Genomic DNA, 11806 nt, shown 5'->3' on the forward strand with positions numbered 1-11806 from the left:
ATCTATATATATATATATATATATATATATATATATATATATATATATATATATATATCAATCTTGTCGACCGGGATACAAACCCTCCTAAGATCTATTATACGATCCAACAAGCCTCGAATTTCGACTGTATCAAACGGAGGATCATCAGTTATACCACCACTTACTTCTCGGCTCCTATAATCGAAATGAGGCTATCAAATTTCCTCCATCATACGTACAACGCGACTGCCTATGGAGATTTCTTCGCATTCTTGATTTATTTTGTGGAGATCGGGAACAAGATCTGATGAAACTACATATGGGAGTAGTTTAGAGGATAAAAAGATGTCAAGCAGATTTGCAATGAACCGAGTAATAGCGTTCTGGCTGTGGTCCGACGTTCGACGGCCAGTGGCGGCATGGCGGCCGGCGGGTGTCTGGTAGCTTTAGTGTAACAACTTAAGTGGAGTGTGATAACTACATAAATTAATTTAGTGAATGGGTGGAGTATTTTTTTTCTAAATAATAATATTATAGAATATTAAATTTTTTTAATAAAGTTATAAATAGTAAATTTCTATTTTTAAACGATATATATATATATATATATACATATATATATATATATATATATATATATATATATATATATATATATATATATATATATATATATAGGGTTAAGTTCATGTGAGACGTCTTAATTTTGTAAGATCATGAGACGCAATCCTAGACACTCATTTTGTAGATAAAAAAACATTTTTAAAATGCAAAATAATTGAAAATTTTCAAAAACTTTTTTAAATATTATTTTCGTCATTTATATTTTCCACAAAAAATATAATAATAATAATAAACAAACTATTGTTTTTTACATAAGTTAGTAGAATATTAGAATATTTTATATATCTGACAATTTTAGTAGAATACTAGAATATTCTAACATTCTAAAAATCATATTAAAATACTTACAATGTAAACTTCTATTAGAATATTTCACGTATTAAAAAAAACGGTAATTTATATTTATTTTTTATTGTTTTAGGTAAATAAAATGCCAAAAATAATAATTAATAAAAGAATTTTCGGAATTTTTCTTTTATTTTTCATTTTAAAATTATTTTTTGATTGTCTCTCACGGTGTCACAAAATTAGCATGGTCTTAAATGAACCTGAACATATATATATATATATATATATATATATATATATATATATATATATATATATATATATATATATATGTGTGTGTGTGTGTGTGTGTGGGGGGGGGGGGTGAGATGGGTTGAGAACTCATAGTTTTCTGAGAACCCGAGAATTAAATGTGGAACATTAGATCAAAATAACTTATTAAGGATGTCATCGTCATCTTATCGATCTCATTTAATGTTTAAATTTTTTAATTATGCGAAATATTAATAAAATGTTTTAAAAATTAACATAATAAATTAAATTTTAGATTTTTTTAAAATAAATTTTGATTTTTTTTAAATGGAGATTTTTTACTTTTTTCAGAAAACATGAATTTTTAAAAAAATTTGAAATTTTTTTTTTAAAAAAATGTAATTTTTTAAAAAAAGTTGCATTTTTTTCCAAAAAAAAAACTGCAACTTTTTTCAGAAAAACTGCATTTTAAAAAAAATTGTATTTTTTAAAAAAGTAAATATTTAAAAATCAGTAAATTAAAAAAAAAAACTGGAATATTAAAAAAAAACTCTAATTTTTTAACCAAAAAAATCAACGTTTTAGGTGCATATATGCATATTTTTTCAAATGCACATATGCATATTTCTTATAGTATAATATTCGTAAGTAAATCATAACAAATCTCATTTTTATTAATCAATCTATAAACATAATAATACAAGAATTTTATTTGATACAAAATAAAATATAAAAAATAAAAAATGTTACAAAGATTCATAGTGTTGCCATTTCTTCATATCAAAATTTCCACATTTTCTTCAATTTATCACTTTTTACCTCTTCAATATTTTCCACCAATTCTTCAAAATCTACAATAAAATTAAAAAAAAAATTGATTAATGCAAGAACACTCACAAAAATGCACACACACACACACACACACATATATATATATATATATATATATATATATATATATATCATGTAAGATTCACATGTGATTATATCATTTAAGATTCACATATGATTATATAATGTGATATTCACATGTGATTGTATATTTTAGGATTCAAATGTGAAATTGACAACAAAATTTTAAAAAAATAATTAACTAAGAACACGCACACATACACACAAAATGCATGTGTGCATATAAACGTAATTCATATGTGATTCAATGGTTATTTACATGTGAATCATATGTAATTCACATGTTATTCACTTGTGATTTACATGTGAATCACATGTAATTGATATGTGATTCACTTGTGATTTACATGTGAATTACATGTGATTCATATGTGATTTACATGTGAATCACATGTAATTCATATGTGATTCACTTATGATTTACATGTGAATTACATGTGAATCACAGTAATTCATATGTGATTCACTTGTGATTTACATGTGAATTACATGTTATTTACATGTGATTTATATGTGAATTACATGTGAATCACATGTAATTCATATATGATTCATTTGTGATTTATATGTGGATTACATGTGAATCACATGTAATTCACTTGTGATTTACATGTGAATTACATGTGATTCAAATGTGAATTACATGTGATTTACATGTGAATCACATGTAATTCACATGTGATTCTTTTGTGATTTACATGTGATTCATATGTGAATTACATGTGATTTACATGTGAATCACATGTAATTAATATGTGATTAATTTGTGATTTACATGTGATTCATATGTGAATTATATAATTCATATGTGATTCAATTATGAGTTACTTGTGATTAATATGTGAATTATATATGATTTACATGTGAATTATATATAATTCATATCTATCTTCATCAAATTGCCATGATAATATTGTGTACCAAGTAAGAAATAAAATTAATGTGCCTTAAAATGCCTTTGCTACAATAAGTGAAATTTATAGTATTTTCAAATAACATTTATTTTATTTACCTCGACATTATCGTAATCAAATTGAACCACAAAGGTACACGTGCAAGTATCTGTATCATGCAGCTGCCTTTCAACACAGGGGAGTTGTGCATCAGAATAAAGTGCATGATCTTCATTTGCCTGTGAATCAACACCAACAAATAATATTATCATATTTTATAAACTAATTACAATCTCCCAATTCCCAAATCGCTCTATTTAAAAGAAAACATATCTTTACCTTAACACTAAGATTTTGTACTTGTATTTTGTAAATAATAAGCAACCATCTTGCACATTTCTACCAATAAGCAATAAAAGGAAAAGAGAAAGGTAAAAAAAGCATACCCTGTAGCACAACAAAAGATCACCAACTTTGACTTTGTGACAATCTGAAGGCACCAAGGGTATTGACCTCTTACGAAGTCCTTTTCTTACATTCAACCATTCATCTTGATCATGACTAAAACCAGAAAATCTCACACAAACTTCCTGCACATTTCAAACAAAAAAAAAAAAGACAAGAATGACCCTGATTCATCATTACATAATCGTATGGTCAATTTATGAGTGTGATAACAAAGGCTTATAAGCTCGCCATGGTAAAGAACTCTGAAATTAGTGAAAGCATCAACATCATACTTGAAAAGTTAGTCAGGAAATTATTACATGATTTACCTTATTACCTATAAAAAGGATATATTAGAATCATCAAATATATTTATAGCTACTCACCAAGCACAATCCTTTGTTGACAAGGCTTCAAAAATCAAATCTAAAAGTTTTGCCACTCTTTATGCTGTAGAAGAAACATAATAATGAAGCATAATTCTTTTCCATAAGCAAAAGAGAACGAAATATAAAATGAGCCTTTGGGCGTTTTAGGTTTTTTAGATGCAACTTATGCTTTTGGCAAGGCCATAAGATTTTTTAGAGCATTTGGAGAAGAGTTTATGATTGCAGGCTGCTTTGTCACTTCATTTGAATCAACCATTGGATTTTTACTCTTAATAGCTAAAAATAATTGTCTATCAAGGAACCACGTGTGTACCTATGCAAGGAAAACAAAACATGGCCATTTGTATGTGTGTGTGTGTAGAAATAAAAAGGATCAGATACAATAGGGAAGGGAAATTAGGTTGATTGTTTGATTATTAAACCTAATAATTATATTATTATGGGATGAAACCCCTATGTACTCACCAAGTTTCCCAACCTCACCCACTCAATTTATTGTATCACGGGTGACTATATGAAAGATACATTCTGCTGAGAGATTCAAGGAGTATTAGGTCATTAGTTTAATTACTGTAAGACTTGTAATATTTCATTATGCTTATGTTTTTCTGTATTGACGATGACATCCCAATGTTTTAATATAAATAAAATACATTTCTTCAGAAATGCTTTGATAATATCATTATCATGTTTTCTAGGAACAAATTCTACAATATTATTCTTCAAAAAAGGATACTCTGATTTTTAAATAAGCATAAACACATCGGTCTTTTCTGGCCGTGAAATTAGGGATGTCATAGATATGGCATGAGCACTAACGGGGAATTCATGATTCGGAAGGTAGCTTATGTTGAAGGTTTACAACACAACTTAATTAGTGTTTCTCAATTGGTTGTAGGTAAATGTCTCAAAGTATCTTTTGATGAAGAAGGTTAAAAAATCATACAAAAGGAATCTAAAATAGTTTTCTGAAGTCAAAAAGGAAAGGAGAAATGCATCCTCTCAATCTAAATCTGATTCAAGGGAAACCGTTTGTCTGCTTGCTTACAAAAGCTTCTTCTGATGACAGTTGGTTGTGGCATCGGAGGCTTTCTCACATGAACTTCAAAGATAGTAACAAGATCATAATTGGTGATCGAGTTCGGGGACTTCCTTTTCTGAAATTTGAAAAGGAAAACTTATGTGTTGCACAGGCCCGACCCTGAGATATTGGAGGCCCTGTGCAAAAATTAAATTAAGGCCCCATACCTTTTTTGTAAAATATTATTAAGGAAATTTTTTACCGCTAAAGACAAAAAGAGTCCGCTATTTTATCAAACATAATTTTTATTGTTTATAATATAAATGAGATTTGTAACATGAAATTCTATTTAATTAACTTATTATTATTATTTTCTTCTAATTATTTTTAGTAATATAATATTAAAGAAAATTATCAATCAGAGGCCCCTTACGATTGGAGGTCTGGTGCGATTGCACACTCGCACCACCCCCAGGGTTGCCACTGGTGTTGCATGTGAACTTGAAAAACAAGGCAGAACGAGTCATTCATCCATAATCAATTCCAAGATCATTGAACCACTGGAATTAATGCATATTGATCTCTATGGTCCATCAACTATTGAAAGCATTGGCGGTAACAAATGCATTTTGGTTATTGTTGATATGTTTTCTCGATTTACTTGGGTATTCTTTATTAAGTAGAAATTCAAAGTGACTCAGAAGCTAATTGATTTCATCAAGCAAGTTGAGCTACAATTGCGAAAGCTAGTTCGAAAAACTCGAAGTGATAACGGTTCAGAATTCAAAAATCATGCATTTGAAGAATTCTTGACAAGCAAAGGAATTTCTCACAATTTCTTTTTGCCTTACACTCCATAGCAGAATGGTGTAGTTGAAAGACGAAATTGTTCTCTCTGTGAAGCTGCAAGGATAATACTCTCATTTGCGAATCTTCCTTTATATTTATGGGTTGATGCTATTGTCATTGCTTGTTTTACTCATAATTGCTCATACATTAAAAAATGTTTTTTGATTATTCCTGATGAAATTCTGAACAATCGAAAGCCTAACATTAAATTCTTTCATGTGTTTGGATCCAGGTGCTTTTTATTCAATTCCAGATAACATCGAAACAAATTTGATGTGAAAGCTGGTGAAGGAATATTTTTAGGATACTCATTAACATGAAAGGTGTATCGTGTTCTGAACAAAAAATCAAAGAAGATGTAATAAAGCTATTATGTTACATTTGATCACAATTACATAAAGAAATATCAATAGGAAGATTATCATACTGAACAAATTTTTCCAACAACAAATTCTAAGATTATTCCTCTTATGAATCCATATGAGGATTTTCTAAATTTGTTTGATGAACTTGAAAGGGCAATTTCTTAGAAATCAAATGCTAAGGATAATCATGAGGATGAATTACTAAAGATTGTTGATGGATCTTTTGACGAAATAGTGACTCAAAATGAGCAACCTGTTCAGAATACAATTGAATTACTAACTCCATCGGAACCTCATGACGCTTTAATCCATGGGGAGAGTTCAGCTCCAAATATTGATTCAGATGCTCAACTCTAGGGGGAGAGTTCTAATCTGAATGATGGTACAAGTGTAAATTTTCAAGGGGAGAATAATGAAAATAATGATTTAGATGCTCAATCAGAATTTGAAGAAATCGTTCCTGAGATTGATCCGGTTTACGATCAAAATTTCCACCACCGACAAAATGGACTAAAGGTCATCTGCAATCTCAAGTGACCGGAGATACTTTTTTAGGGGTTCTCACATGTGCTCAACAAAAAGAGAAGCAAACTACTTTATTTTCTAAATTGGAATTTTTCATGTTTAATTCCTTTATTCAAAAATATAACCAAAAACCATGAAGATTGGGTTCATGCAATGCAAGAAGAACTTAATGACTTTGATTGGAACAAAGTTTGGAGATTGATTCCTACTCCAGAAAATGCAGTTGTGGTTGGTCTGAAATGGGATTCAGAAACAAGATGGACAAAGAAGGGAATGTTATTCAAAATAAAGCACGCCTAGTTTTCAAAGGGTATTTTCAAGAATAAAGTATCCATTACGAAGAGAAGTTTTATCATATAACTCGAATTGAATCAGTTTGCATATTTATAGCTTATGTTGCTTATAAAAACTTTCAAATATATCAAATAGATGTGAAGTGTGCATTTATAAATAGAGACTTAAAGAAACAGTCTATGTTAAACAACCATCAGGTTTTGTGAATGACAAATTTCCAAATCACTGTTATATTCTGGACAATGTTGTATATGATCTTAAACAACCTCCACGGGCATGGTATGAAACTCTAACTCATTTTCTAAAATAGTCTAAATTCAAACAAGGTTTTGTTGATCCTACCTACCTTCTTTCGAAAGAAAAATGGTGACCATTTAATGATAGTTTAAATTTTTGTTGATGATATTATTTTCGGAACCACTAATCCCAGCTTAACTGCTAAATTCCAAATATTAATGGAGGCAAATTTTGAAATGAGTTTTATGGGTCCAATTAACTTTTTCCGTGGTTTAAATATAAGACAGAGTTCGGAGGGAATATTCATCAATCAAGAAGCCATCACAAAGACATTATTGGCCAAATTCGGAACGATGGATGATTCGAAGGTGTAAGTTCCAATGGCGTTCGGAATAAAACTCTCTCCTTCACTTGACAAAGCTTCAGCGGATATTACATTGTTTCGTTAGATGATCGGATCTTTATTGTATCTAACATCTAGTCGTCCAAACATAATGTTTGTTGTTTGTTACTGTACTTGGTTTCAAGCAAATCCTCGAGAACCTCATATGATGGTTGTCAAGAACAAATTTTGATTATGAAACAAGCAACTTCACTAGGCTTATGGTATCCATCAAATTCAAGATTCTTTGTGTAAACCTATTATGATGCTGACTTAGGTGGTTATGGCCTTGATCGAAAAAGTACATCGGGTGGATGTCAATTTATGGATGGAAAGCTTGTTAGCTGGCAGTCCAAGAAGCCAACTTGCGTTTCCTTATCCATAGCTGGAGCAGAATATATTGCAGCGGCATCATGGACATCACAAGTGGTATGGATTCATAAATTAACTAAGAGACTACATAATCAATATGAAACGAATTCCTTTGTATTGTGATTCCGAAAGTTCAATTTGAATCTATCACAATCCAGTAAAACATTCGAAAACAAAACATATTGTGCTTCGATACCACTTTATCAAGGACCACATTAAAAATGGGAATGTGGAAGTTCACTTTGTCCAATCCTAAGATCAGCTAGCGGATATCTTCACAAAAGCCTTACTAGAAGTATCATTCAATAAGACCCTACAAGGAATTAGAATGACCGAAGCTGACTCTGTTCTGAAATCAACACTGTAATCATCCATCTTACTATACACTTTTGAATGGTTCCGATCCTCGAAAGTTGTCGGATTCAACTGTTCACTTCTGACTTGTTCCGATCTTCGGAGTAGGTCTGAAGTAACTATTCATTCACATTTTAGAATCAATTATCTTTGTACATCTATTGTCATTAATTTCTAAAATCAAAAATCCAAAAATATTTTTTTAACTCTGTCTCAATTTTTTTTCAGATAATCAAAATTCCAAAAATATTTTATTCATTTCTTCATTTCCTTTTCAGAAATTCAAAAATCTCATAAATATTTTCTTTATTTAAGTATTCTGAAAATCAAAAACAACAAAAATAATTTATTTTCAAGGAATTGATGGTAAATTCATTCGTAAATTCTAGTATGCAACAAGGAATTGACAGTTGGCATCATAACTTCTTTCCACCATATCTTATCACGACTTCCATGTAGTCCCTTGACTATCAGAACAAAAACAATTTTGGTATAGGGCTACAAACATTTATGTTAATGATCATAAAATCATTGCTAACATGATTTTCGTGAAACTCCCAGCCATGCAACTCCCAATCTATTATTCTCCATCTATTTCATGTTCATAATCGCAACCCTTCAGATTCTCAGGTTTTACCACTGAGGTTTAGGTTACACAACATCTGTGTTTATGATCTTGAGATCTTTATTACCATGGTTTCGAGTGAAACCCAAAATACGATTCCCTTTTTTCTGAATTGACGGTGAATAATTTATTGTTCAAGATATTTTAACCACTGAACTGAAGGTGAACAATTTATCATTCTAGATATTTTTTACAACTGAATTGACAAATAAAACCGTTTTGGTTTGTACCTGTGAATGTTCAAAATCTAATTTTTTCTTGAGTGGTCTTAATGAAATGTTCTTGCCCCAAGTCATTTCTTCCCATAAGATGCAGTTTATATGTATGTGTGTGTGTGTGTGTGTGTGTGTGTGTATATATATATATATATATATATATATATATATATATATATATATAGGTTCAAATGTTTCTTACAACTATTGTGTGCATGTATGCACCAATCACAAATTAACAAAATATTAAATAATTTTTTAAATTAATAAGGGTAATTTTGTAAATGGCTTATAAAATCAATTAATTGAATTTAATATACAATCCTATAATCTTGGTAACTTTGTTTGATTTTGAACCTATATTTATGTTAATATATTTATTAAACTCTTCATCTTTAATGTCCATTTAAATTTGTGAAATCAGTTTTAAAACCTACATACCATCGACGCCTTTCAGTATCTCGTCACTACATCTTCTTCCTCCTCCCCCTCAACTATCGGCTTGATCAACGATTGTCGAAATATCTCCACAACTTGGGTGGACCCTCCGGTCCTAACTCAGTAAGCTCGGAATAATACACATCACAAATCGCAAAGATATAATGCAGGATATCACAATACTCAATATAAGCACACAAGACCCTCCGGTCACACAAATATTACCACTCTAGGTAAGTATAGTGAGAAGACTCACCTCGTAAGTAAGCTAGGAAAACGTGTACCCATCGAACCATATAATCCCCGCCTACATGTAACAAGCATCTCTAATTAATACTTAAAATCAAAACTCTAAATAAACTCATGCTCGCTCATCTCTAACTCTTGGGAAGGGTAAAAGACCATTTTACCCCTCCATGGTCCTAATAATCCCCGCCTTAACCAAACCTTAAAGTCAACAGAAGTCAACACTCAAGTTAACTGTCCATGTTGAACTGAATCGTCGAGTGCATCAATGTGACTCGTCGAGTCCCTATTATTCCTCAGAACATCGCGAAAACCCAACTTAACTCATTGAGTTCTCTCATCAACTCGCCGAGTTATCCTTGTCTAGACTCGTCGGGGGAACCCTAGCTGACTCGTCGAGTCATCTCATTGACTCGGCGAGTCCATTCATTATGTATTCTCATTAAAAATTTTTAAGGCAGATCCACCACTCCAAACTCTGGATCTAGTGCCCTATGGCTCGAATGTCACGTAAAGCTTTGATCTTTACGTTCATGCATGACATGTTTGCTCCATAATGCCAATACAAGCTCCCATAAGGGTTAGATCCGTAAGATCTTATCTCTAGCTCAATAAAGTTTGGTTCTTTGGACTCACAAGACCTCCTACAATCTAGATATGAGGTTTCAACCTCAAATCATGCTCAAAGGACTCAAATGACACAAAAGGATGGGAGAAAACCCTAGAAACTCCCTAAACCAAGATCTCATAAGGAAATGATAAAGTTAGCATCTTTTTACCTCTAACTGAAGCAACACCCTGATGAACCTCTAGATCCAAAGCCTCCTCTTGATCCAATCTTTGATGCTCCCCTCTTCTCCTTCAAAAGTGCACTGATAATCACAAGATTAGCTTCTCTCTCACTCTCTAGCTCAAATGGACGATTACAGTTTCTCTAAAGGATGAGTTGCTGGTGAGGCGGAAATAAGCGCTTAAGGCCCCTTAAATAGGTCACAAACCTAGGTATTTAGGGTTTCCTCAAACAGCTCCAACTCGCCGATTTGGTCTCTCGACTTGTCGAGTTGGTCGCTTAACCCACGTGGCCAAAACCTGTCTCCGCTCGCTGAGTTGGGCACCCAACTCGTGAGTTCCTCTGTCATCATGAATATAAATTGCTTAATTATGATGTATGAAATTTTAGGATGTTACAGAACTTTTCAAATTTTGCAACTTTGCAAATTTGTAACCATTGTTTCCTATAACTAGTATTGCTAACTTGCAACACTTCACATAATAATCATGCTCCCACTCATGATAATTATATTCTTACTAACGTAACACTTATGCTCTCACTAGCTTTTACATATACTCATAAATCAGCTGAACTTCTAGAAATCAACACTTATTGACTTTTTTTTACCAAAGTTCAGATTTCCGATGCGAGATGCTTTGACAAGCCTTTATCTAAGCTCATATACCTTTTATAAGAAAGCTCATATATGTGTCTAAACTATTCAAAACTTACAAAAATAAGTTTCGAATGTTCAAACTATTTTCCATTTCTCACAATTCGAACTAGGAAGAGGGATGTCGTAATCATAATTGAATTTGAGAACGCAATTAACACAACTTCTATCTCCTTAAAATCTACATAATGAAAGTGTTTCCCCACAATCATTTTTATGAATTGGAGAGAAACCTTATGTCACTTAGATTTAATAGTGTATGTGTTCCTATCCATGTGAATTTGTCATTATCATAAGACAAGGTCTATGATAAATTTAAACTCATGTGGATAGAACCTGTTCAATTTTAATTTCCTGCCACTTGGCAGCACAAGGGCCTACCATGTCTTCCAAGTTGTTGAGTAGCTCACCCATACTGATCAATGAACTTTCATTGATCAAAGTTCTTTTCCTTATTCAAACAATTGAGAACTCATAGAACTCACATGCATAGTCAACTTTAACTGGAATGGGCACAAAAACAAGAATTTGTCAACATGATAGGTAACGAACCTCAAGTCGTGTGCTAGTGATAAATGATAGGTTTTTGCTTGATTAGCTCTTGAAACTTTTCAAGATCTTTAAGACTCCTACTGACCTCTTGACATATAA

At 31.5% G+C, this 11806-nt stretch overlaps 1 pseudogene; it reads right to left on the minus strand.

The window, feature by feature from the left end:
* Positions 1 to 2995: 2995 nt before the first annotated feature.
* LOC145096106 (protein SAWADEE HOMEODOMAIN HOMOLOG 1-like) lies at positions 2996 to 11569 on the minus strand (annotated as a pseudogene).
* Positions 11570 to 11806: the final 237 nt, after the last annotated feature.

The sequence above is a fragment of the Lactuca serriola genome, chromosome 3, assembly GCF_051521515.1.
Source record: "Lactuca serriola cultivar US96UC23 chromosome 3, Lser_US96UC23_V15, whole genome shotgun sequence".
NCBI classification, from domain to species: domain Eukaryota; kingdom Viridiplantae; phylum Streptophyta; class Magnoliopsida; order Asterales; family Asteraceae; genus Lactuca; species Lactuca serriola.